The following is a 25832-nucleotide window of genomic DNA, read 5'->3' on the forward strand; positions in this document are numbered from 1 at the left end:
TGTATGCATAGCTTGTCAGAGTTGTCAGATACTCTAACTGCTTTATTGTACAAAGTTGAAGTTTCAAGAATTTAAGATAGGTTAAAATATATCTATTTTCAACTAGATGTTGTAAAATCATACTCAGCAGTCGAAACCTAGCGTGGTATACCTAGAATTTAGCCAGAAGACATTGGGTAAGCCGATTCAGTTCAGCAAAATTGTGACCTACTAGCGTTTTATATTGCCATGAATTCGAGACTTGAAGGAAGAATGAAATAATTATGTACTGTTCAAGCATTCTAGAATGTTGCCTGTTCCAAAGCACAAACTATTTTCGTGCTTTCCGAACTGATCTCTCGTCTAGGGAAAAGGCATCCCCTAGCCCGTCTATCTATCAGGAGTCAGGAAAGTCAAGACGACAGATAACTGGAAAAACTCTGTTTCATCTCGATATCAACATGTCAAGCGACCGAAAAGGGTGGAAGAAGTGTCAGCGATGAAATTACGAAGTTTATTGCAGTGAAAGTTTGGCGACAGTTAACGAGTTCGGTTGAACTTGCCTCTCTGCCATCAAGTGTCAAGGCCCCCATTAAGGTTGCACGACTTTCCCTCCTTCTCAGCTTCTGACGGCGGCGGCGGCGTCTACTATCTTTCACCGGATGGAATGGCAGATTTCGGTAAGGGGAAATTCATGAGATTGGGGTTTCACATATTATGAAATAGTTATGAGGCTGAATCTGGTACTCGAGATGGGAATGGGATGTTATCGAAAGTGGAAGGAAATCGGGGATGTTTAGGAATTATAGAGTCAGACAGCACAATAATGGATAACGATAATGATAACTGATTATTTGACTCGTACATATATTTCAACACTTCACTTTTGAGGTCGAAAGAAACACTTTTTTCCTTTACAATTTTTTCTTACGGCCAAGATGAAAAGATACAGCTATTTTAAGTATTCATATGTTCATAATGAGCTAAGTCATTGCTGGAAAGCGAACACTGTTCAGGTTTTTCCGAGCATTGGTTGAGTCTTTGACTCGTATAAAAAGAAACACTTTTTTCATTTACCATTTTTTCCGAATCGGCTCGGTTTAAAAAATACAGGCTGAAAAACCACAAAAAAATTGATTTTTAGATCTACCTACAGAACGGTTTTATCGAATGAAATAAATTTCGGAATATAGTTTTTCATTTATTTGATGAATCTATTTCGAACACAAGGTATCACCTATGTTTTCCAGTTTTCTCATTATGACCATAACGTACCATAAAAATACCAAAAATTCAAAGAACCCAACCCTTGAAACTAAGTTTAATTGATAACCAAAAATCAACAGTTTCCTAGATATTTGAGTTCTTGTGTTTTTCAAAAAAATTTTCCCTTACTTCATTTTCGTCAAATTATTTCTACGTTGACCAAGTTTGATTATAATTTTGGATTATTTTCATCAGAAAAAGATATGATACGTATGAAAAAAGCAAAACTATCCTGTATTGGATGTTGAATAAGAATAACAATGATTTGAAAGTTGGTATATGAAGAAAAGATAAATCAAGTTCTTATATCGATTGTCTGCAAATTTATTTTAGGGAATGAAGAAGGAATTTGGCAAGTTTTTAAAATAATTTTTTCATACATGAATTGTGGAATTAAAACTTTTGGAAGATGCTGAAGAGTACCCAAATAACGCCTTGAATTAAATGTAGAAAAAATAACAAAGAATTTTTAGAAAAAATTCAACAATTCAACAGCAAGCCTTGACATTATTAGCATTGTATATTTCGTCAAAATATTCAACATCTGTTGCAACCTTCCAAGTAATGAAGCCATTAAAATACAATGGTTGAAATTCTTCATAATTAGTCCAGAGCACGAACAGCCATCTAGAGTAGGTTTACCATATCGATGAAATTCTTATAGTTTCCCAGAACTCCTTCATTAAGATAACGGAACAACCAACTAAGCATTGTGTTCCAGTGTCAACTTCAGCTGATACAAAAAAAAACGCGGATGATAACCGATTACGACTCTCGAAGATGGAAGATTATCATTTCCTGTGAAATTTTAATTAGCTCGTATTTCAAATGCTGATATGTAATATGCTGTCAAGATAAGGGCTTCTTAGGTGGAAATTATCTTATCTGGCTGGGAAAAATGGGACTTCTTTAATGAAAAGTATGCGGGAATCACGGTAACAGCAATTCTCAACGTAAGAAACAAGGTTTATTAATTAGAGTTTTCTTTTTGTAGGAAAAACGCATTTTTGTGAAATCTTGAATTTGTTCTCAACGTTTATGATTGGAATTATTGTTGGATGGGTAAAATATGTGAAATTAACATTGAAAAATATGAAGCTATCTATAAAATTGATATATTCTATAAGTAGGTATGACTCAAACGAGAACTATGAATATTCCAGAAATGAACCAAAACGTAAACCTAATATAGTAAAGTTGAGGATAGTGTTAATCGATATCTTATCGAAAACATCATCCAAAAAAAATTGGCAGCTAAATCGTAGTGAAAAATAGTAGACTAGAGTGGATTGAAGTGGAGTGGGGGTTGAGTGGAGTGGGTTGAAGTAGAGTGAAGAGGAGTGGAGTGGACTGAAGTGGGGGAGTTGGGTGGAATGGAGTCAAGTGGAGTGGAGGTTGAATGGAATGCAGTCAAGTGGAGTGGGGTGGAGTGAAGCGGAGTGGGGTGGGGGAAGTTGAGTGAAGTGAAGATTGACTGGAGTGGGGTGGAGGGAGTTGAATGGGGGATGACTAAAGTAGGTTAGAGTGAATTGAGTGGAATGGAGTCGAGTGGAGTGGAGTGGAGTGGAAAGGAGTTTGAGTGGAATGAAGTCGAGTGGAATGGAGGCGAATGGACTGGGGATGTCTGGAGTGGGGTGGGAGGAGTTGAGTGGAGAATGACTGGAGTGGGGTGGGGGGAGTTGAGTGGAGTGAAGCGGAGTGGGGTGATGGGAGTTATGAAGTCGAGTGGAGTGAGATGGGGTGGAGAGAAGTGAAGCATAATGGAGTGGGGGTTGAGTAGAATAAAGTAGAGAGAAAAGGGAATAGAACAGAGCATATTAGGGCAGAGTAAAGAAGGACAGAGCAGAGCTGAGTATAGTAGGATAGAGTAGAGTCGAGGACATGCAGAAGAGCAAATTAGAGTAGATATACTGAATGACGTGAAATTTATCAAAGGGAAGTTGTGGAAAAAAAAATACGGCCTTGCTGGTATAAAATAACAATAAAATTTTAAAGACCTGAGTTTGTAGATAATGTATTCTTAGCAAGGAGAAAGCTCCCGCCTTTGAGATAATAAAACCATAGCCCTGTTATGAGGGCTATGATAAAACTGAAATCGCTCAGTATTAGAAGGGTGTACAAAAAAATTGTTTGAGATAATGAGGAAGATATGAAGTAAGTAATTTTTTTTTATAAAGATTATAGTTGGCCTTTGTCTTTACCGAATATAAAAAATATAACGAGAAATGGCGAACTTAATGTAACAGCTACCTCTTATAGTAGCAAGGAGTTATTCTCCTTGCTAGTGGTGATACAACCAAAACAAATAATTTCAAGGTCATCGGTTCATGGCATCCCACGATAATTTTAGGAGGGCAATCGACGCGAAGTTGAACGAGGGTGTACGCACCGAGTGGAGAACAACGACGCGTAGGCCAGAGCCAGAATCCCTGCCTGCCGTGGACCGCACCGGGAGGGTGGGCGCTGCAAGGGGGAAGTTTATTGATCTCATCGCGTGTTTCGGAACGGGCGACGAGGCGGCGGAGGGAGGGAGGAACACCGCGTGTGCCGTCAAGCAACCTCCTGTCATGCTACGGGACAAAGACGAACTTCGAACGTTTTTCCTAGTTGGCCTTGGCTATCGGCTGGCAACGTAAACAAATGAGCCGAGACGTCGTGTAGTTTTAACGCTGCCTTTGCCTTTCCTAACCTAAAAACGTCCGGGTTTTCGGTTGAGAACATTTGTGTTTTGTTTTCCCGAAATTTTGTGGCTTATTTGGATTATGGTACGTTTTTGTGGTTCTTGATAAGGAGGATTGCTCGGTTATTTATATATAGGTTTGTACGAGTTTTACCTAATCAGTCAGTTCTATAAATAAAAGCTAAAAATGTTTCATTTACTTCGCACATTTCACCAGATTTTTGAGGTTATAGATACTATACCTCCGATCGATTGTGGTTGGTATTTTATTTACTTCAGATTTTTCCTTCCACGACTTAAAACACTTCAAAATTACCATTGGGCGCTCTGAGTAAAATGAAAAATATTACTATTATATAACTTATAGAAGTTAAATTTTTTTTTCAATATAATACTTCATAATACTCTTTGCATTTTTTGTATACCATGGGTGTAAATAAGTCATATCTATGGGTTTATTGTGATATAATATTCTTTATGGATTATTTATTGATACCAATAGAAATCGTAGGAACGCTGTTGTTATTATTTTGTGAATGTAAATCTTTTTTGTAAAATTGAAAACAAAATGTACGAAATTTCATCAGATGCCAGAAGAATTTACATCGAATCTTCAATATTTTGTAATTATATCCTCATAATTGACAATAGCAATAATCTTGTATTTATTTATGCAGCACATAGTTGAATGAAGAAGCATTGTCGCAATTTGAAATCATTTCGTGCATTTTATTTTCATCGCATAGGTTCAAACTTCTATGAAATAAAAAATTTACTAAATTTTATGGTGAAAATTCAAGGTTTTTTGAAAAAAAATAGCGACAGATTTGGTGCATATCTATTGGTTCAACCCGTGAAAAATATTGTACGAAGAAAAAACCGATGTAGGTACTCATTCAAAACCGAGATATACAGAAAAATCAGTTTTTATAAACGTTAATTAGGTATGTCATCACATTCATTTTCAAGCGTCATAACCAAGGGGAGTTCCATGGTCTCAATGAAATTTCGAAATTTATTACTCTTAAAGAATATGTATCACATTTTTTAGACCTATTTACGGTTATTTTTCTGGGAGATATGCGTGTCGAAAGTTGATCGTAAAATACTCAAAAATATGAGGTCAGTTAAAAATTCGTCAACACTGAGCAGTTCGATATTTTTTATCCACTAAAAAAGTTGCTCTTGGAGAACTTGTCAGAAATATTTTTTCGAATATCGAAAAACGTTTTTATTTCCCCCTTCAAATAAGAATAAGTTTCAAAGTAGTTTTCTTTTAAACATATAGCTTATATTACAAATTTAAAAGATAAACCTATTTTATATCAAAAAACACGAACACCTTACAGATTCTCAAATATAAAATTATGGCCATCCAACAAAATCCTTCCTTGAACCGCAACTGGTCATAACATCACATTTTCGTACTATACTTGGTATGGTAATGTGCCAAATTACCAAGGAGAACCGACTGCTTGCATGAAAAGGAATGTTTTCGTTCGGAAATCAAACCTCAAACGTGATACAAAATATAACACGTTACCGGCAATATTTAAAAACGCCATTTCTCGAGAACAACTTACGAAATCGGCCATCAACCTCTCCAGATACGATCCGTTTTGATTTCCCCGCAAATAGCGTAGGTATCAAAACATTTTGCATAATACCCATTCGCATACAAGTGGAACGGGGTCGTGGATTGTTTCGATCCGTATGGTTGAGTAATTTTATTTTTATTCGGTGCAAATTTATTCAGACCGTTAGCACCTACCTGCGTATGCAACAAGCTGCTACTTCCGTGCCGTAGGACCATTGTTTGTTTGCTTACAATGAGGAAACTTCTTGTGAGCCTAGACGATTGGCCAAGATAAGAATAATAGAGTAAAACATTCGTTCATTCATGCATATTTTCGTGGTGCCAGATGCTGTTGAACTGATAAGGGTGAAATGGTGCAAATAATTCATCTCTTGTCCTCCTTTGTGGTTGTATTAGGTATTGTTAGAACAAATCTGAGCAAAATTCATATACATGGTGTATTTAAAGGTAGAACTCTCGGTGGAACTAGTCACAATGAAGCATTTCGCCAAAAATCCTCTATACAAAGCTTTCAAAATGAGAAAGTTGAAAAATAAATTGAAAATTATTACTGAAATAGACCCTAGATCATTTTCATCTTAATGATCGCAAAGCAATGGAAAAAACATATTTCGTGATGACTGACTCAACCACAGTTTAGGATATTGGCCCGTTCGATTTTTACGTGGGAATGAAAATGGAACCTTAGGATTGCCGAATTTTCCTCATTATTAAACTCAAACGATTTTATGAAATGGCTCATTTCGATACCAACTGACAGAAAAATACTTGGGACCAAATGCAAAGAAATAGAATTATAGTTCAAAATCTCACCAATAAAATTCGTCTTAATTATTCATCACAATCTTCTCCTTGTTCCAACCCTCTAACAATGGTTGTAAAACTGGGGTGAAATAGGGTAACAATAATAGCACTTTGAATAAACCGTCTCAATTTTCTATTGTCTCAATTTTTTACGATACAACAATTATCCTGATCTGATGCAACTAATCGGATAGACTCGGATGTACTTAACTATTCATTGCCCAGCCATATGTTTATGTTTTGTTTCTTTTCTCCGAAGTCAACTTCTTCAGTGCCGTAGTTGAAATTTAATGAAATTTTGTCGACATTCTAGGGGTTGTAACTCAGTCATATTGAATATTTTAATATAGACAATGTATGATTCTTAAATTATCGAAAACCTGACTATAGGTGTTAGTTGTCTCAGTCATACGAAAGGAATTGTGTTGTTAGATAAAATTAGCAAAGCTCAAAATCCTCATGCACTTTCATAGAAATTAGGATTCGTATAGATTTTCTGTGAAAATATAAGATAAAAGTAGGGTGTTCTGTTTGAAATATAAACTTTTTGCTGCTTTCGTAAAGAGTGAAGATTTTCGGAGCAACCTGTATGTATCACACTCTAAGTTTTTTCTACACGGAGCTCATCCTCAGGAAATCAGTGACCTATTTTCAAAATTTCTGCTTCCTGAAATATCTCATAAAGTATCAGGAATAGGGATATGGAAGTATAGACAAAAATACTCAGATGATGCAACGTCTCTAAGAGTCGCGCATACATTTTTACAATTTGATAAGAAGCAAATACAAATTACATATTTGAAAATATTTATATTTCATTTTTATAATTTCCGTAAATCATAGCAAATTTAACAACAATCCTGTCATACAAATCTACAAATATAGGAGTTTTTGTCTAAGGATTTGACAAAATATTTATATAAAATAAGAAATACACGATGAATTTTGACGAAAAAAAGCCTTAGGATTACTTATTATTATTAGATAATATAAATGATTTGAGGAACTCACTTAAACATATGACTAGAGTTACCTACAAAATAAAAGTATAAAAAAGACATGAAAAAAGGACAGAGGAAAGAGACAAATCTATACAAAACAGATCAGACTGAATATTTAATGAGAAAAAATTAGGCTGTGACAAAAAATCAAGTCTTTTTCACATTCAGTTGTCAATTCAATTGCCAATAATGAACCTTTGAAATAGAAATCTTTTTTTTTTAGTTTACATGCCTTAAAACATAAAGTGCGGAGATTCAGGCTGGTGAAATTGAGGAATGAAATATAAAAAATTTATACTCTCGAAACAAGACTCATTGAACTCTTGATATTTCCATAATATTACTTGGAATACTACTTTTTACTGCCTGAAATTGAGTCAATTAACGGCGCCACAGAATTATATACTAATTCCAGTCATTTGGAATGATGAATGTCTTGTGCTGTCTCAGACGTTGGGAAAGTGGAGAGAAAACCGGTAATAATAATAAAATTTGCAGCATTTTTCAATCTGGGAGCACCATTTTCGAACACAGAACTGACATAATAACATATAACCTCAGTTTATAGTCACTCGATTTTGAACGCTACATATTTCTATTTTGCAATGTTCTCTCATTTCAATTTTCACCGTGTTTTCTCAAAGTTCCTCATCATCCGATAAAGAGACATTTTAGTAAGGAAAAAATCTTGAAATATTCTTTCGCCTTATCTTGGGATAATATTCAGAAAAGGAGTTAGCGCAGAAATCCGAAATTGTAAGTTCTTGTTTTTATATACTGAACAGTAAACAAACAAAAATGACTTAAACTAAAAATTGCTTGAAAATCCTATCTCTTTAACCAGACAGCAAATCTTCTTGATCAAGTTGCTGCTTTGATTGTCTAACTAACACAAGCACTTAAAGTACTAATTTTCACACACACGTTTTGTACTGGAATTCAAGTCTCCTGTTCTTTCTCGATGTGAATTCTTCAATAACCAATTCATTAAAGTTTGAAAGATCTTGAATCATTTGTTTCTCAATTGATAACATTGCGAGAGGAGTTAACCTATCCTGGACCATGGTACTTCTCAAAAAGGTTTTAATGCGTTTCAAAGTGGAGAAACAACGTTCTGCTTCTGCAGTTGTCATGGGCATGGTTACAATTGCGAGTAGCACATGCAAGGTCTCCGAGAAGTCTTCTTGCAAATTATTTTCTATCAAAAACTTGAGTAGATGGACTGCTCCGGAGACCTCTCTAAAATCTGTCGTTCTGTAAATTACTTCCAACTCTGTCTTCAATTTGTTTCTGTCTAAAAATGGAAAGGCGGAAATTGCTGAATCTAAGTGATGGATGGGAAAATTCGACGAATATACTTCGAAATTCTCCACCACAAACAAATTAGCCGCTTCCAAATGACCAGTAAACGAAAACCTCGTTTTTATTTCTGATATAATGGTGCCGCACACTTCTTTAGCTTGACCAGTCGTGGAAACATATAAAGTTCTTTCATCTACCCTCCTTCTTTTCCTAAAGTGACCCACATCAATGTCGTCTAGTTCGGAGACTCTGATGGTGTGTATATTTTCCCTTTCTATCTGAATGTTTTTTTCAAGCTCTGCAATACATTTTTTTATGGTCACAAAATCAGCAGTTCTTTTTAGCAGCTGAGAATATGCAATCTCAATGTGAGGCATTAAACGATGAAAAACTGTCAGCCAAAACACGAACTTGGGGTCATTTAATAATCTTAAAAGAGCACCAGCTTTTGTGATGGTATCCGATTGTCTGGACGATGATTGTATTTTCTCCATGCACTCGATAAGGGCTTCTCTGTTCACATAAACAGTGTTAACAGTTCTAATTTTAAAATTCCACTTTGTATCACATGCATTCGGATCTCTACTTCTAACGACCTCATCTAATACAGAAATTCGTTGTGGAGAATTGGAAAAGAAATCTGTAATTTCATTCAGATCGGCAAAAAAGATGCGAACATTTGTTTTTATACTCGTTGCTTGTGACATTATTAGATTTATTTGGTGTGCGTAACAGTGAATATAATACGCATACTGGAATTTATCTTTGATAAGTCTTTGGACGCCACTCATAACACTTGCGCCGTCATAGCTTTGCGAAATTAACTGATCAGAGTTTTGTAAAACAGAACTCAGAAGGTTTTCAATACAGCCAGCTAACGCAACGGCATGATGATCAGAAGGTTTCAAAAAACCCCAGAATCTTTCAACAGGGGTACCGTCTGCTAAAGTATAACGGAAAACCATAACCATTTGGGAAATGTTTGAAATGTCACTTGTTTCATCACTTATCACGGACACGAATTTTGAGGCAGCAATTTCCTTCCTGATATGTGCATGGCACACAGAAAGCATGCAGTCCAATAATTCATTTTGAATGTCTTTGGATGTTCCTTTAAACACTGTGGATTGATCCAAATGATCCCTGAGTGCCAAATCTAATTCAGCCGAAAAATTGATGAGACCTTTAAATATACCATCGGGATTTATCGAATCATTTCCTTCATAATGGCCATGTGATGCTAATTCGAAAGCACCACAAAATTTAATACAGTTTATGATTTTCGATAAAATGTATCTGTTCTTTTTCACTTGCTCATTATGTTTTTCGATATTCAGTCGGTAGGCACTGTTTAATTGTTGTCGAATGCCTTGTTTTCCTAATAAATTAAAATCTAATTTGGCAGAGAGATGTTTCTTGGAACATTGATGTTTTTTAATTTTTTCTTTTAGATGAATTAAATCCTTGACACCGGATTTGGTCCATTCTGTTTGGCCATCACCATCACCAGCAAATAACAAACAAGGAAAACAGTAAAGACTGTTAGTAATTTCACAACCACATAACCATTCGGCTTTTTCGTAAGTGTCTGTCTTAAAGGTTCTTTTATAATCGCGTGTTTTACATTTTGTTATATGCGTGATCGAGAGATTCGGTTTTGGACGACCGGCACTTTTAATTTTTTGTTTTTCTTCTAATTTCAGCGAAGAAAAACGAATTTTTTTCAAATATTGTACGCTGTTGCAAATCGGCTTCTGCAAATTTTCGGCCATAATAGCGCGAAAACAACAAACACGGTAGACTGACCCACGACTACGCACGACTTACGACGTACACAAACTGAATGTGTACCACTGTCAGCTAAATATTGGACTGTTACGGGAAGTGCGGGGCGTGAGGGGTAGCTGCTGCTCCAATGATGGATCAGTTCGAGAGAGCAGCGTACGTGACGTCTAGCGTCTACGCGAAGAGTATGAAATGAAATCGTGATACTTGATACTATTTGGTCTACGCGTATATTTGCTTTGCTTTGACGTTCAAAGTAGTTGTCAAGTTCGCTCGCCGTCTGGAGTTTGAAATACCTCGGAAATGAAAAATAAAATTGAATTAATATAGAAAATGTTACGTTTACGTCAAATATAAAAGTAAATTCCCTTAGATGAAGATTTTAGTTGGGGGTACACGTGCACATGTGCACTTATTGAGCAGCCGCCACTGTGGCTAGGTGAAGTGTATGAATTATTTCATATACTCCATTCACATTTATTTTAGCAGTCGGTGGGCCATGAAATAATTTTCTCAAATTTTTGTAACTAGAAAGGAGTAAGGTGGCACTCATGAAATGTCGTAATGTCATAACAATTTTTTTTACGAAAATGCCGAAAGTGATTGAAAAGAGAGACAGGGTTTCAGGAAGTGCTACTTATAGAATTCTGGTCCGCCCATTCAAATAGTTATATCCTGATATTCTAAAATCCACAATACGTCAGACGGTAGCGAACATATTCAATGTAAGAGAATTAATATAATGTTTCATCTGAATCTAAAAGAACAGCTGAATATTTCCACAATCAGAAAGATTGTGAATGAAGAGGATGACAAAGAATCTCCTTCTATTGGGAGACCCAAAAAAGTGGTGGCATTTGAGAATTTTATGTTTGAGTGAATTAATGCGAACAGTTTACTACAGGATTTTCAATGAATGTCATCGTAGAATAAGTTCCCGAAAATTGATTTTTCTATTTTTCATTTGACTTGCCCTATACATTGTAGGTAAATGTCTTAAGGTACCAATAAATACCTAATTATTATTATTACTTATATCAATGTATTAAGATGAACAACCACAAATACGCGCCAGTTGTCCTGTTAATTGTTTATTCATGAAAGTTCATCTTGACTTGAAACTTCCTTTAATTCCTTTTACTTATATTGATGCAAGATGATTTTTGTTGAAGAATTTAACATTCTTGTAATTATCTTTTAATTCCTTCGGGAGATACCCATTCCCAACCACTGCAACATATGCATTTCATTTTCGGGTTAATATTTTTGAAATCTACAACTGATGTAACGTATTCAAAGAAGATAACGAACTCTAACTCTCCTCAAGCTAGTGCATATTATGATATTATACTGATCTCTTGTATTTTCCATGCAAATAACTGCTGGTTTTGGTATGCCTTCAATCAGTTTGTATAAACTTCAAGTATGTTCGTCACATATTTTCCGTAGAGATTCGACATTGTGATAAAATACGTAAAAACAAAAACTTTTACGTAGAACGGCCAACATAGCGTTGATTTAAAACCCAAAAATTTTTTGACTAGCTTCATAACCCCACATTTTCGTACTATACAGAGTGAAATGTGTCAAATTTCCATGGCCAACCGAGTGCTAAAATAAAAGTGAATGGAGTATATACACTGCAACATTGCCTGTATAGAAGACCCAGGCATTCTATCTATTGCCTAGGCTTTGTATAGAATGCCTGAATTATACAAATTGCCGGTAACATCGAAACCATAAAACAGTTCGATAAAGTACCTCGTCCAGTGATTTTTTCAATATCTTAAACCCGTATGAAACCTACGAAAATATCCCACCGTCTCCTGCCACGTTTCAAGGCGAGCCAAAGCGAAATAACAGCACTAATCCCGCAATAGATTATCCCAATGCCCCCCATATTAATAATTCTCATGGACGTACGTCACATAGCAAACAGAAACGAATAACTCTATTGTTGGTTCAAGGCCAAACTGGTTTCTTCGGTCTACTCCCAGGTAGATTTTCGAGAATGACACGGTCGTCTAGTCTAGGCGCTGCCATTATCGTCTCTTTTATTCCAGGCTTGTAGTCGGCACAAAGGGACTCGGAAGAGATGGAATGTGCCGATGCGAGATGGATGTTTGGTCCTTTTTTCTGGGGGATTTCAAGGTGATCATTGCAGATTAGGGTGGGGCGTTGAGGGAGACATCCGTATCAAATGGAAATGTGCTTTTTTCCCCGAAAATGAGGCGGTTAAAATCAAAGGAGGTTATCGAGTGCTATTACGATTTTAAGCACTTCTATGGTTGCCAAAAGATTATTTTTTAACACACATCTGAGAAATCTCCTCAGTGTGTGTTTACCTATACCTTTATTGTATGATAACTCGCCTTGATATCTATCTATCATAAATTTGACGTCGCTTCTACCAAAAAATCTAGTTTTTAAAGGCAAAAGGGCATATATTATTCAACATTCCCCATTTACGTTTTATTATGGCTTTCTATATATGTAGGTATATTTTTTATGTTCAAGTAAATTCTAGTGGTAAATGGTGAGTCTGCATAATATATAAAAAGCAGAAATGTGTTGACCGATAAACCCCAAAAGTTTTATTTCGAATATATTTTTCCATTCTTCTTCACTGATGATAATTATTTATTCACATGGAAAATATAACCACAGTTATATTTATATATTGCCCCTCCCCCCCAAGGGGCAAGGGGCATTATTTGAAATTCTGTGAGGTGTTTGTTGATATAAAATAATTGATACTTATTTATAATTGTAATATATTTATGTTTGAAAGACAACTACTTTGAAACTTATTCATATTGAAGAGGGAAATAAAATAATTTTTCGATATCCAAAAAACCATTTCTCTCAAGTTCTCATGAACAATGCTACTGGAAACGCTTTTGTGTACCAGGGGACCAGAAAACCTGCCTTCTGGCATGAACGCTGCTAGGGAGCTAAAAATCTTCGATAGATATGAGCTTCTCTACAGGGTGTATCTGAATGACAACGAATAAATGAAAGGAATGATTCTTTGAGGAAAATTAAAGTGGGTATTTGGTATAGGCAAAACTTTTTGAAAAATTTCCCCCTTCTAAGATTAACAAAAAAAAACTGTTTTTCTGTTTTATTTTCCCCGTAAAGACACGAAACTACCTAAATATCATTTGTTGATGTGGATGAATTTTTTCAATCCTGAAGTACCTATGTTTACAAAGAATTGAAATAGTAAATCTTTATAAGATATTCTTTCTCACAACTTTTTTTTTTCGTAAATACTAAGTGGCGGCTGGTCTAGTAGGGCTATAGGGCTACAGCCCCCCCAAACAAGAAATCAATCCTTTTATGTTATTTACCTTCCCATACGATTTTTAATGAAAATATTAGATTCCACGGTTATTTATGTAATTTATTAATGTATAACTTTCATGCGACTCCTTCAGTTTTGTTTATTTCAATCATAATCTAGCAGTCCGTCCCTGCTTGGGCGATGAATCCCATAGCGGCGAATTCTTGCATTCGTACAGTCATTCGGCTATATCCGCAACTCTTCGTGTCGGCCATATACGAAGTTTTAACGAGTAAAAGGGCTACGATGAAAGTTGCCCCTATCCGCTTCAGTCTAGCCGCTAGCCAGAGGCAACCTAGCGTGTGTTCGTATTTGTTTACGTTTTGAAATCATGGCGGACAATAGTGTTCAAAATATTTTAAAAACTGATTTCGCGAAGCTTTCGCTGGCGGAAAAAAGCCGTATTAAACTGTTGGGTAGACCGACTCCCGATTTAAATTTAAGCCAGGCAGATAAAACTCCAAAAACTTCTTACACAAGACGATTCTCAAGACAAGTGTATGAGAAAAACAAGTGGATATGTGGCTGTGATACTGTGAATGCGTTGTTTTGCTTTCCTTGCTTATTATTCAACTCCGATGGAAGTGATAACGTGTGGGCAAGGGCAGGATTTAGAGATTTGAAGCACCTTAATGAAAAAATTAAGAAACATGAGCTATCTGCCAAGCATGTAAATTGTTCTACAGAATTAGCTTTTCTGGGTACTAATATCGCTGCTCAATTAGATTCAGCTTACCGGCATAATATTATTAAGCATAATGAGCAAGTAGATAAGAACAGGTATGTTTTAAAAAGAATTATAAATTGCATCAAATTTTGCGGTAAACTGGAATTAGCCTTAAGGGGCCACGATGAAGAAGACAGCTCCGAAAATCGTGGCGTTTTTCGAGAACTAATTGACTTCACATCTGAACTCGATTCTATATTGAAAGATCATTTCAATAATGCTACTGTCTTTAAAGATACCTCGAAAACAATACAAAATGAAATATTAGACAGTATGTTAGAAGTATGTCGCAACGAAATTCGAGAACAAGTTAACAATGCAGATTTTTTAGCTGTACAGTGTGACGAAACCAGTGACATTTCGAATCATTGTCAAATGGTAGTGGTGATCAGATATTTACATAAAGGCAGTGTGGTTGAACGATTTTGGTGCTTTTTAAGAGTTTTAGATAAGACTGCTACAGGTTTAACAAACTGTATAAAAACCGAATTAGATTCATTATTGAATAACAAACCGGAAAAGTTGATTGCACAGACCTATGATGGTGCAAATGTTATGAGTGGCAAAACTGGAGGGGTTCAATCAAAAATCAAAGAAACCTATCAAAATGCCCATTTAGTGCACTGCTACGCCCACCAATTACATTTAATTATGCAGAAAGCTACGAGCCAAAATACAAAAGTAAAAATTTTTTTTGCAACGCTGACTGGGATTCCAAGTTTCTTTTCCAGTTCAACTCACAGATGCGATATTTTAGAAGAAATAGTGAAAATAAAAATGCCAAGGGTTGCACTATCACGTTGGAACTATAATATACGAACTGTGAATACGATTTTTGAAAATCGTGAAAAATTGATAGAGTGTTTTGACGAATTGGAGGATAAATGTGACAAAACTATTACTTGCAAAGAGGCTAACGGCATTAAAACAGCCCTCGAAGATCCCAACTTTGTGTTTTGGTTAACATTATTTCACAAAGTTCTTCCGCATGTAGATACTCTGTTTAATCAGTTCCAGAACAGAAACAAGGATAGTGTGCAACTTCTGAAAGATATAGAAGATTTTGAAAAAGCAATTTTATTAATTAGGGAGACTACAGATGAAATACAAAAAAATGTTAAAGATGAGCATGGTGCAATTGACAATACAAAACGACTGAAGATTGATCCGGAGTGTATTAATGCTGTCATTGCAAAAGAAGTTTGTGACACTATAATTTTCCAATCGAAAGAACGATTATCTTTTAGGGGTCACTTAGAAGCTGCATCTTTATTGAAGTCTGGAAACTTTTCAACGTATTCGAAAAACTTTCCAAAAGTCTTGTTAAATTCAGTTGTTGGCTTTTACACAATGTTGTCCAAAGAAAAACTAAGAACCGAACTTGAAGTAATATACATGAGAGAGGATTTTAGAAGCATAGTAGGCGCGTTAAATTTACTCTCATTTATGCTAAATAACAATTTGGATGAAACCTTCAGCGAAGTAATAAAATTATTGAAAATAATTATAACTACGCCGATGTCTACTGCTGAACCCGAGCGGTGTTTTCCTACTCTCAAAAGAATCAAAACATTCTTAAGAACCTCGATGAATGAAGAACGGCTGAATGCATTGGCAATGATGTCAATTAATCAAAATTTTATACATAGCATCGACAATTTTGACGAAAAAGTGATAGAACATTTTGTGAAAATGAAAAACAGAAGACTTGATTTTACTTACATGAAATAAGTTTGTAGTTTGTAATCTGTAATATATAGTGTACATAGAACAATAGTTATTAATAGGTACTTATGTTACGATAATATGACTGATAATGTGATTACTTGACTATAGTTACTATAATACAACAGCAAAATTACTATGAGATCATCTCAAATGCATTGGTAAGTTTTAAAATTTCATATTTTTATTATTATTCTAAAAGTAGCCCCCTAGTGAGCTAGATCACGAACCGCTACTGTTCAAGTTGTAGTATCGTATCTATCAATAAATTATAGTACCTACTGAAAATTTTGACGAAAAATATTTTTCGTTCTGGAACTATAATTATTTTTCAAAAATATATATACATAATAATATCCCTACATATGAAGAGATATAGAGTTTTTACGAATTATCATTAAAAAATAATTATAGTTCCAGAACGAAAAATATTCATCAGATTAATAAATATATAGAAATGTACAGATCAGATCAGATATCATAGAAAAATAGACAAAAATTAATAATTTTTTCCGAAAATTTCTAGAAAAACGTCACCTTTTTAAGCTTAGGAACAGTTTTTGTTCAATTTCATTCCCCGCTCACGTCTTATATTTAGTTCTATTTCAATTCGGAATAGGAAAGCGTCAATATTTCGATGATTTCCAAAATACCTCATATATATTATTCAAAGTTTGTTGACTAGATCGTAAGTGCCCTATGATATTTATCAATGAATGAATTTTCAACCATTTTCCCAATTTTCGATTTGGTCATTTTTTTTGCGTTTTTCTGTTGGGTGGATGATTATTTGGAAAAAATTAATATTTTGAAAAGTACCTATCAACCGTTATGTCTCTCCACTTAGAACGAAGATGAGAAAAGAAATGAGGAAGAAAATCCGAGGAACAATCCGATGCCAAGAGTCTCCTAAATAATTAATTGTACCCTACAAATTTATCTTCAGATATCAGGACAATAACTGAATGACCCCTGAATAAACTCAATTCCAATAATTAAATGTACGGATAAAAGTTTTTTACCACGCTAAAATTGCGATAAATTTATTATTCCGCTCTAGTTTAGTTGTAAGTAAGTGTAGTTCGTCTTAAATTTTGAAATATATGATAAATACAAAAGTTTACAAAACACCATGCCTGTAGGATTTTGATCTTGAAATAATTTCAATGAAGTAAAGAATACAAAGTGAAAATATAAAATCCGCTGCAAAGTAAATTATAATGAAATTTCCAATTAGGCCTATGTTTTATTTTAAAGCCTAAATCGTTATTGCCTTCTTGTTTTTGTGAAGAAGGGCAAAGGAGCTGAGTAAATCGCTATTACGTGAGCCTATAATGAGAATTTTATCATCTTATAATCTGAAAGAAAGTTTCTTCTTCAAATTCTGTTTCATTATCACCATGAAGAAATTCAATTGTTATCTATAGAGGGCGTTTTAGTAAATCAATTCGCCTACACCATAATTTTATATAATAGGTATAGGTATGTACCTACTTATTCGAATTGGAACAGTTTCAGATAGAAGGCGTTGCAAAGCGAGAGATGAACGAATCGATGTTTACACTCAAATATTTGAGGAGAATCCACTCTGATTCGATAACCTCATATAACATGCGTCAACTTATTTTTGAACAAATAAAAACCGAGGCCAACGCTATAGGGGATCGCGGCAGCCATATCTATATTTATTGCCCAAACAAACACTGACTAGCATAAATTTCGTAATCTGGAACGGCAAACCGCTACGTAACATGCGATTATAATCCTTAGGAACTATTCGCAAAAGAACGACAAATAGGAAGGCAGAAACAGTCCGCGAATAATTTACAAAATGGTTTCTGACAAGTTCAAGCCTTTTAATTGCCCACACCATTATGTAAAAGTATTCTCCACTAATGGTTTATATGTAAAAAAAATGAGCATTCGCCAGTTACTGGTGTAACACCAATTTCCGGCACTTAGATTGTGAGTGTCTACAGCTTCAGCTTCGGGAAACCTCACAGTCTGACGTCGTACACGTCAGCAAGCGACCTAACCCGCAGGACCGGTTTGGACTCGGAATGGACTCGCCCAAACTCCTCACAGCCCCTTCCGTTCGAGCTGCGTTGTCATTGTGAAAGTTTGCATGCACTAAATGACTTTGAACTCACCAAAATGTTCCTAGTTTGGAATACAGCGAATAATCCAGGTGATTCTGGCACTTTCACTGCACTACGCGACGTTCTCCGAACCGATATCTTGAGTACGACTTTTTTAAACTTTACAATTTAAGTATAAAACGGCGTGACTGGGCAAAGTCTTTGGCCTCGAATATGCCCTCTTTGTGTTCGAGTGCAGCTGCTTTTCATTGGGTGTGGCATCGACCAGTCATGTAAGGCTTGCAAATCGACAGCGGGGCGGAGCATTACTTTAATTTCGACGCTGGTGGGGCATGAGGGGAATACTATTTTGCCCAGCTGGTGGGGGACGTAGAATTACAGCGGCGCACCTGCTCCTGTCGCCGGTTTTGTATTAAATATGGAGATTCCCTGTTGGATACGCTGAATCAATTGGTTGGTTTTGAAAAGCTGCCCATCGTGGGGTTTCTACTCGTGTCGTAGGGGTAGAACTGATTGTTGTGTTTGGTATTTATCCAAAGACTGCGAATTTTCGCCATTTTGGTTATTGCTGTTATGAAGAGCATGTTCTTGGCTCCATATTGTAAGATTCATTAGAGTTGACGCGATATTTTATTGGAGCTTGAGGTCGAAATGGATCTCTTTTTTTTGTTGAAGGAGAGTTGGCGATATGAAAGAACTTTATCTTCATCGCTCCTAGGTAATTTGAGTACTCAAAATCTGCTTCTCATAAAAATATATGTAGGAATCCACTTGACATAATATCAGATGTGTGAAGGTACACACATCTGGTTAATAGGTATTAACCTTGATCTCATCGTGGTTTAGAACCTATACCTACAGAGCAGGCGTGAATTTCAGCTACCACTTGTTAAATGGATTCTGCGCTTTCAGGGTCTACTTTGTGATAACTGATAAAACACCCTCAAATAAAATTCATGTTTCCCAAAATAATAGACCATAAAATGAAAACCAAATATGTATAAGGACTATGGGCCCCAAAAATGCATTGCCGATTTCAAAAGAATATATGTATAGTGCTCTGAATTGAAGGAAAATATGAATAAGTGATTTTCTAGAAAAAATTAAGGGGGGTCTTTCATGTAACTTCTTGTTCTAAACCCCCTACCTTTCAAGTTACCACCCTTCAAAGTAAGGAAAAAATTAATCAAATTCGTTAAAAATATCTGCGCCAAAAGGGTTTAAGAAGAATAAAGTATAGCGAATGAATAATGCTAGCAAAATGACAGTTTTCTATAGTTTTTAAACCAGGAAATGTCATAACAAGAGGCTGAAAAAGCAACCCTCAAATTATTTCGCATCAGAACTTTTAAGTGTGAATGCATTTTCATATTTAAAAAATTTATTAAAAAAAAAAAATTTGATCCGAAACCTTTCTATATCTTGACTATTCGAGTTTTTTCCATAAAATTGTTCAAAATAAAAATATTCATAACGTTGAAAAGTCAGGCAAGCTATACCTTATATTGAAATTTAATTTTTTTGTTTAGTTGTCTGAATATCACAAAAGGAAGGTGGACAATAATTGTAATGAATAATTAGTAATATAAGCAAAGTATGTACAAACCAACATGATACATTTAAATAAACTCGCCGATTATTTTGCTTCAGAGGATTGTAAGCTGTAACTTGGAGGGGAAGAGATTTTGGAGTTATTCAAAAGACCCCCCTAGAATTTTTGCTAAAAAATCACCCTTTGAAATTTTTCTCACCAATTTAGAAAGAATCTATATACAGTAGGTTGCCAAATTATTAGGGACAGTACTAGTTTTCTGTAATTTTCAAGTTTAAATTAATTTTATGAGCAAATAATTGATGTTAGGTATTGTAACTTCTTCTTTATTCATTGGAGGTTTTTACTAGGACAGGAAAACAACATATTCCATAGTCAAACGTTTTTATTTTTCCATAAACAATGATGACGAATAATAACTGAAAAAAATTTAATATTTGGTAATGCCGCCTTTGGCTGCAATTAAGGCTTCCAGACGTCGGGGCATGCTCTCAATACAAATTTTTGCATTTTGCTGTATTTTGGGGTTGTGATGCCACACCCTAATAAGGGTTTCAATCAGTTGCCGCTTGGTGGTGATGACTTCTTTGGCAACCTCACGTTTCGTGAGTTCCCAAAGGTTTTCAATGGGGTTCATATCTGGTGAATTCCCCGGCCAGGGCAAAACCTTCACGTTCTTGGCGGCCAGAAATGCGGTTACACTCCTGGCTTTATGGCACGGTGCTGAGTCGTGCATAAACACGTATTCCTCATCATCAGGAAACCATTCAGCAACCTGTGGTAAGAGCCGACTTTCAAGCACTCGCCTGTACTGGTCCTGCCTCATGGTCCCTTCGACGATGTAGAGACGTCCCATACCCTTGGCTGAGATCACAGACCACACCATGATGCTAACAGGGTGTTTAACCCTCTCTACAAGGCAGTCCGGGTGGAACTGCTCCCCTGGGCGTCGGCGGACGAATGAGCTCTTATCAACCAAAATTTGAAAAGTCGACTCATCAGAGAAGCATACCTGTAAAATATTATTATTACTATTAAAACACTATTGAGGAATACCACAGATTAATTGAAATCATAATTACTCGACTCCAATCCTCAACTGTCATATTTCGATGTTGTCTGGCCCATTGCAGTCGCTTTTTCTTCATTGCCTCTGTGAGGCGTGGTTTTTTGGTTGGACGATGACCGATCAGGTTCTCTTCGGCCAAGCGCCTCTGGACTGTCCTTTTGGAAATATTGATGCCCTCGTCGTTCATCATTGTAGTCAGCCGAGCCACACTCTTTTTGCGATTTTGGAGACAGATGTCCCTGATTTTGCGGTCAGTACGAGGAGTGGTGATTCTTTTTCTGCCACATCTACCGACTCGGACCGATTCAAGTGGCAGGTTTCTTTCGGTTTTTATATTGATTCGGTTGACTACTGACTTCGAAACACCTGTAAGTGATGCTATCTTTCTCTGCGAATATGTAGAGTGAAGAAGTAGGGTCTGTATCTCTCTAGATTTTCCTGGGGATATGTCTGAAGACTTGCCCATACTGAAAATATAAAATTTTGAGGTTATCATGGCACATTGTTCAGCACGCTGAAATTACCACAATATATTTAGCAGAACCAATAAATTAAGAAACTATACTTACGCTCAGATAATCCTGGACTGAAAAAACTCACAAGAAACGATTTTGAAAACCAATAATCAAGCTTCCTCTAAAAACCGTTTTCACCGAATGATAGGGAAACGTGTTATACCCTCAATTATTTGACATATAAGACAGACTAACAGTATTGCCACCTTTTAAAACAAATAATATCTAAATCGCAAAGAAAATCACGAAGGAAAAGCACAGTGTGATCAATTCGCTTACACAGAAAATCAATTTGAACTTGAAAAACACAAAAATCCAGTACTGTCCCTAATAATTTGGCAACCTACTGTAGGTACAATGGGCACAAGTGTCATCATCGATAAATCTATTGAAATCCCTGAAAATGTTGAATGAGTTTTTGAATACCTAGTTGACAGTATAGAAATAATAATTCGTCGTCGGTACATCATCATTGTCCAAAATTTAAATATCAACCCAAGAGAAAAGCACAATAGGTAGGATATTTCGGATTGACATTAGGATGAGAGTACGTAAACTGTTTATGACATTTTATGATCACAAAATTTTGAATTGTACGGATCCAGCACATGAATTGTACGTCCACGGGGGTTAATGGGGGTTGTTCCCCCCCCTAGAAAAGTGCTTCACACAATGAATCTTCGAGTGTAAATGAAAATATAGCAAACAATACTTCTTAAAATTTATATGTAGGTATTTACTTTTTTGACTTGTAATGAAGCTTGTTACATATTTTCGCAATTGTAACTATTTTTCTAATTTCTGGGCAAGATTTGCGTCAGCTCTTTCATTGGATGGAAAATATCAAATATCCTGTAACGTATCTCTCATTACAAATCTACGAATTGCTTTTATGCTTGCACCAAAAAAGCTTCTGACAGAAGTTCTACTCATAATTCGCCAAAATGCCTAAACGTAGCATGAAGAAAAACACTAAATGAATTATTGAATGCCAGCATATCCTCACCGAAAAAGCTTACGAACGTTGGAGTTAATCAATATAAGATTATTAAAAGACGCTCTCCCCTTTTCACTATAAAAAGAGGCCAGTCGAAATTGATCCCTACGATTCCCCCGCGGCCTCCGCCTCTGCGACCCGTAGTGGGAGACCTCATCCAATGGTCTATGCCCGGCTATAGCCAGATGTTCAGCGTCGGATCAAGTTTTCGAGCATGGCAATTACCAGATTCACGCAAGCGCCCCTACGGTTGCCGTGAACGATTGGTAGGAGTGATACAGACCGTGTGATTTGTGTCATGCACGTGAAGTGTTCTCTTTTGCCACTTGACGCTAATGGCTGAGTCAGTGATTGGACGGATCGGCCTTTTGCCTCCGATTTCCCTCAAGGTCTAATTGGGCTATCGGCCTCTTACGGGCTTGTTAATCGGTCAAAGGGACTCGGATGATTGAATGATTAAGTATTTATCAATCGTTGCGCTGGGGTTTATATGATGATTGATGGATAACCTACACTACATACACTAATCCCTTTCTCTATCAGGCTTTCATTATGTAACGGAATCTTTCAAGAAAATTTTTAATCATGTGGTATCTATAGGATAGACCTCTTTTTCCTTCAAAAATAGTTATTTTTGTACCCAGCACGAAAAACTGTCTATTAGAATAGATCCTGTAAATGGAAAACAAGCAGGCGAAACAATATATAGAGTTTTTTGCCGAGGTGTATATTAAATTTTTGTCGTCGACCTCACATAGGTACACTTGTGTGTACGGCCAACCTGGTCGTAGTTCCCAATTACCTCATGTCTGGAGGAATGTTTAGTGTTATTCATACCGCTATCGCTGTCCATTCTTGATTATAATGAACACTAATATTCAAATCACGTTCTTAATTCACTCGTAAAATCCGGCAGTTTCCGTAAGGAATTAATTTTACAAAAGTAAATGACAGTTATTGTCACAGGCACTTATGTTTTTTTATCGAATCCTAGCTCACGAGATTGACAAACGGACCGGACGAAAAGTGTTTACGGATGAAAAGTATCTGATGCGGACGAAAAATACTTGCCATGAAAAATAGTCGACTTTTCGTTCGAGAATTAGTACGTAAAATGCCATTTTATGTTGAGTTCGACGATAAAATTTGATATTGTTACCTGCAAATACCTACCTACATCAGAACATCATCTGAAAGTTCCTATTTTATTGATTCAGGTATCATTGCTAATATTGAATGCTAATGACGAATGAATATTATAGATACCATAATAGAGTTGGGGTATAATTATCTTGATTAACAACGCAAATAAGCAAAAAGTTCCTATAGCCCACAAAATTCATATAAGTATTCGGCAGGTAGGTATTTAGGTACATATAATTTTTGTAGAAAATCAACCATTTTTCATTCGATATCTACTTCTAGGGATGAAGTGGTCAGCGTTATTGACTTTTCACACTTTTCTGAAAGTATTTTGAAGTCAATGACATACATTACCTACATTATTCTAGGAGTTATTGATCATGCCTTTTTGTGCGGTGATGAATTATCTGAAATGAAAATCATGATGATTACATACTAGGTAGGTACATCTTTCATCGATTAGCTATACCTATATCTCTCGTATCTTCATATTATATCACCCTCCAAAACAGGTATGCTTTCGAAAACATGCATTTCAAAAACATTGATACCTCGTATAAAGTGCAATTGACGTCAAAATACCCACAGAAAAAAATTTTAGCTCAATAAGTTTTTAACCAATTCATTCCTATAATACCTACAATAGGTTTGATAAAAAACAGACAAAATCCTCAATTTTACCTACATAATTAGTTGAATAATTCAAAATGAAAATTGACTTGCTGCATGGAGCATTTTCAACAAAATAGTATAAATACCGAAGTATATTTTGATGACATAGTAACTCATACGTACTTAGGTATAACTACAGTGTGTTTCACGTAGGCGGGTACCTGAATTATTGATACCTGATATTCATTGAGCAAAATTGAAAAGTGGACCATCAGTAGATACGATAGTATTTTTAAGAACTTACCCAATGTGCTATCGGAAAAACTGGAGGTTTTACTGGTTTTCCAAATCGATTAAGCATTATATATAGATACAATTTAAACCTTTGAAATAATATAGTACCTACATACAGTCCCTGGCCATATTATTAGACGCATTGATTCGATGCAAAATCTCAATTAAACACGCTTTGAAATTTGTTATTAGGTTATTGGTTTTTTGAATATTGAATTATTAAATTGAATGTATATGTTAGGTACATATATTTCATCTGTAAATGGTTTTCACATATAATATATCATATTCAATAAAAAATATTGATTTATTGATGATTAAACATGAAATTCTAATATTTTGCTGAGCCACCCTGTGTAGCTATGAGAGCTTCATACTATCGATGCAGAATTGTTCGGTTTGCTGCATTCGAGAATGATGATTTCATATGTGGATTATCGAACTAACGTCCGAACCTGCAGAATGCAAGACGTCCACTGGAAGACATAGTACTGATTCATACTTTATATAGTACTAATACTACAACATCAAAAATAAATGCCACATAGAACAATTTAATGAGAGTCGTAGATAAAACTGACATTCTGTGGAAATGAAATTCAAATATTCTGCTTTTTCCTCGGGCAATACCAGTAAATATAAAAAAAATCCTGAGTGCGTCTAATAAACTGGCCAGGGACTGTATATATTAGAAAACAAACATAAACTTATTTTCGATAATAATAACGAATTCAGCTTGCAACCACCCATATTAGCTCTGTATTCATCTCCAATACATATGTTATCATTTTATTATCGTTGTTTAATTTTGGAAACCAGTACATTCGGATTGCCATTGAAAATAGTTACCTATATCTTTGGAGAATATCTATAAGGCAAAGGATGTAGGTAATAGGTCATTAGGACCACTTTAAAAAAATTATAAAAAAAAAACAGTATAAGAACCTAAACGTCACTCTAATTCATCAAAAAATAGTTCTTCTATTCCTCCTAAAGTAACATATCTATACATAATTTCTTCACAGCTGAAACAGTTGAGTATCAGTTTCAGACTGCAATTAACAAAATGTTTATTTAATTTGAAACTTATAAATTGAAGTCTCAGCCTACCTACATACTTGAAATATCATCAAATAAGGATTTACTCAATTTTACTTTGAATGCATACCTATTATTTTGTAAGTAGGTAGAACATGACTGAATTCCTCTTCAATAAAAAAAATAATAAAGTAAGAAGGTATATCTGGATAACATCGCAGGTGTTAACTAAACAATTTCATCCACAAAGTCTTTATTATTGTCTGCTGATTCTTCAATAATAGGTAAAATGATGATCTTT

The 25832-nt window shown here is 35.4% G+C and overlaps 1 protein-coding gene across 3 annotated transcripts in view; it reads left to right on the forward strand.

Annotated features, from left to right (window-relative positions):
• The first annotated feature begins 3835 nt into the window (after positions 1 to 3835).
• LOC123311542 (D-2-hydroxyglutarate dehydrogenase, mitochondrial) overlaps positions 3836 to 25832 on the forward strand; it is a 38672-nt gene continuing 16675 nt past the window's right edge. The window contains exons 1-2 of one of the 3 annotated variants that reach the window (XM_044895576.1): positions 3836 to 4062; positions 10081 to 10209. The gene's annotated coding sequence lies outside the window, so the exon portion shown is untranslated. The remainder of the gene's footprint in view (positions 4063 to 10080; positions 10210 to 25832) is intronic. The other 2 variants (XM_044895575.1, XM_044895578.1) reach the window with 2 other exon arrangements.

This window comes from Coccinella septempunctata, chromosome 4 (genome assembly GCF_907165205.1).
Source record: "Coccinella septempunctata chromosome 4, icCocSept1.1, whole genome shotgun sequence".
NCBI lineage: Eukaryota > Metazoa > Arthropoda > Insecta > Coleoptera > Coccinellidae > Coccinella > Coccinella septempunctata.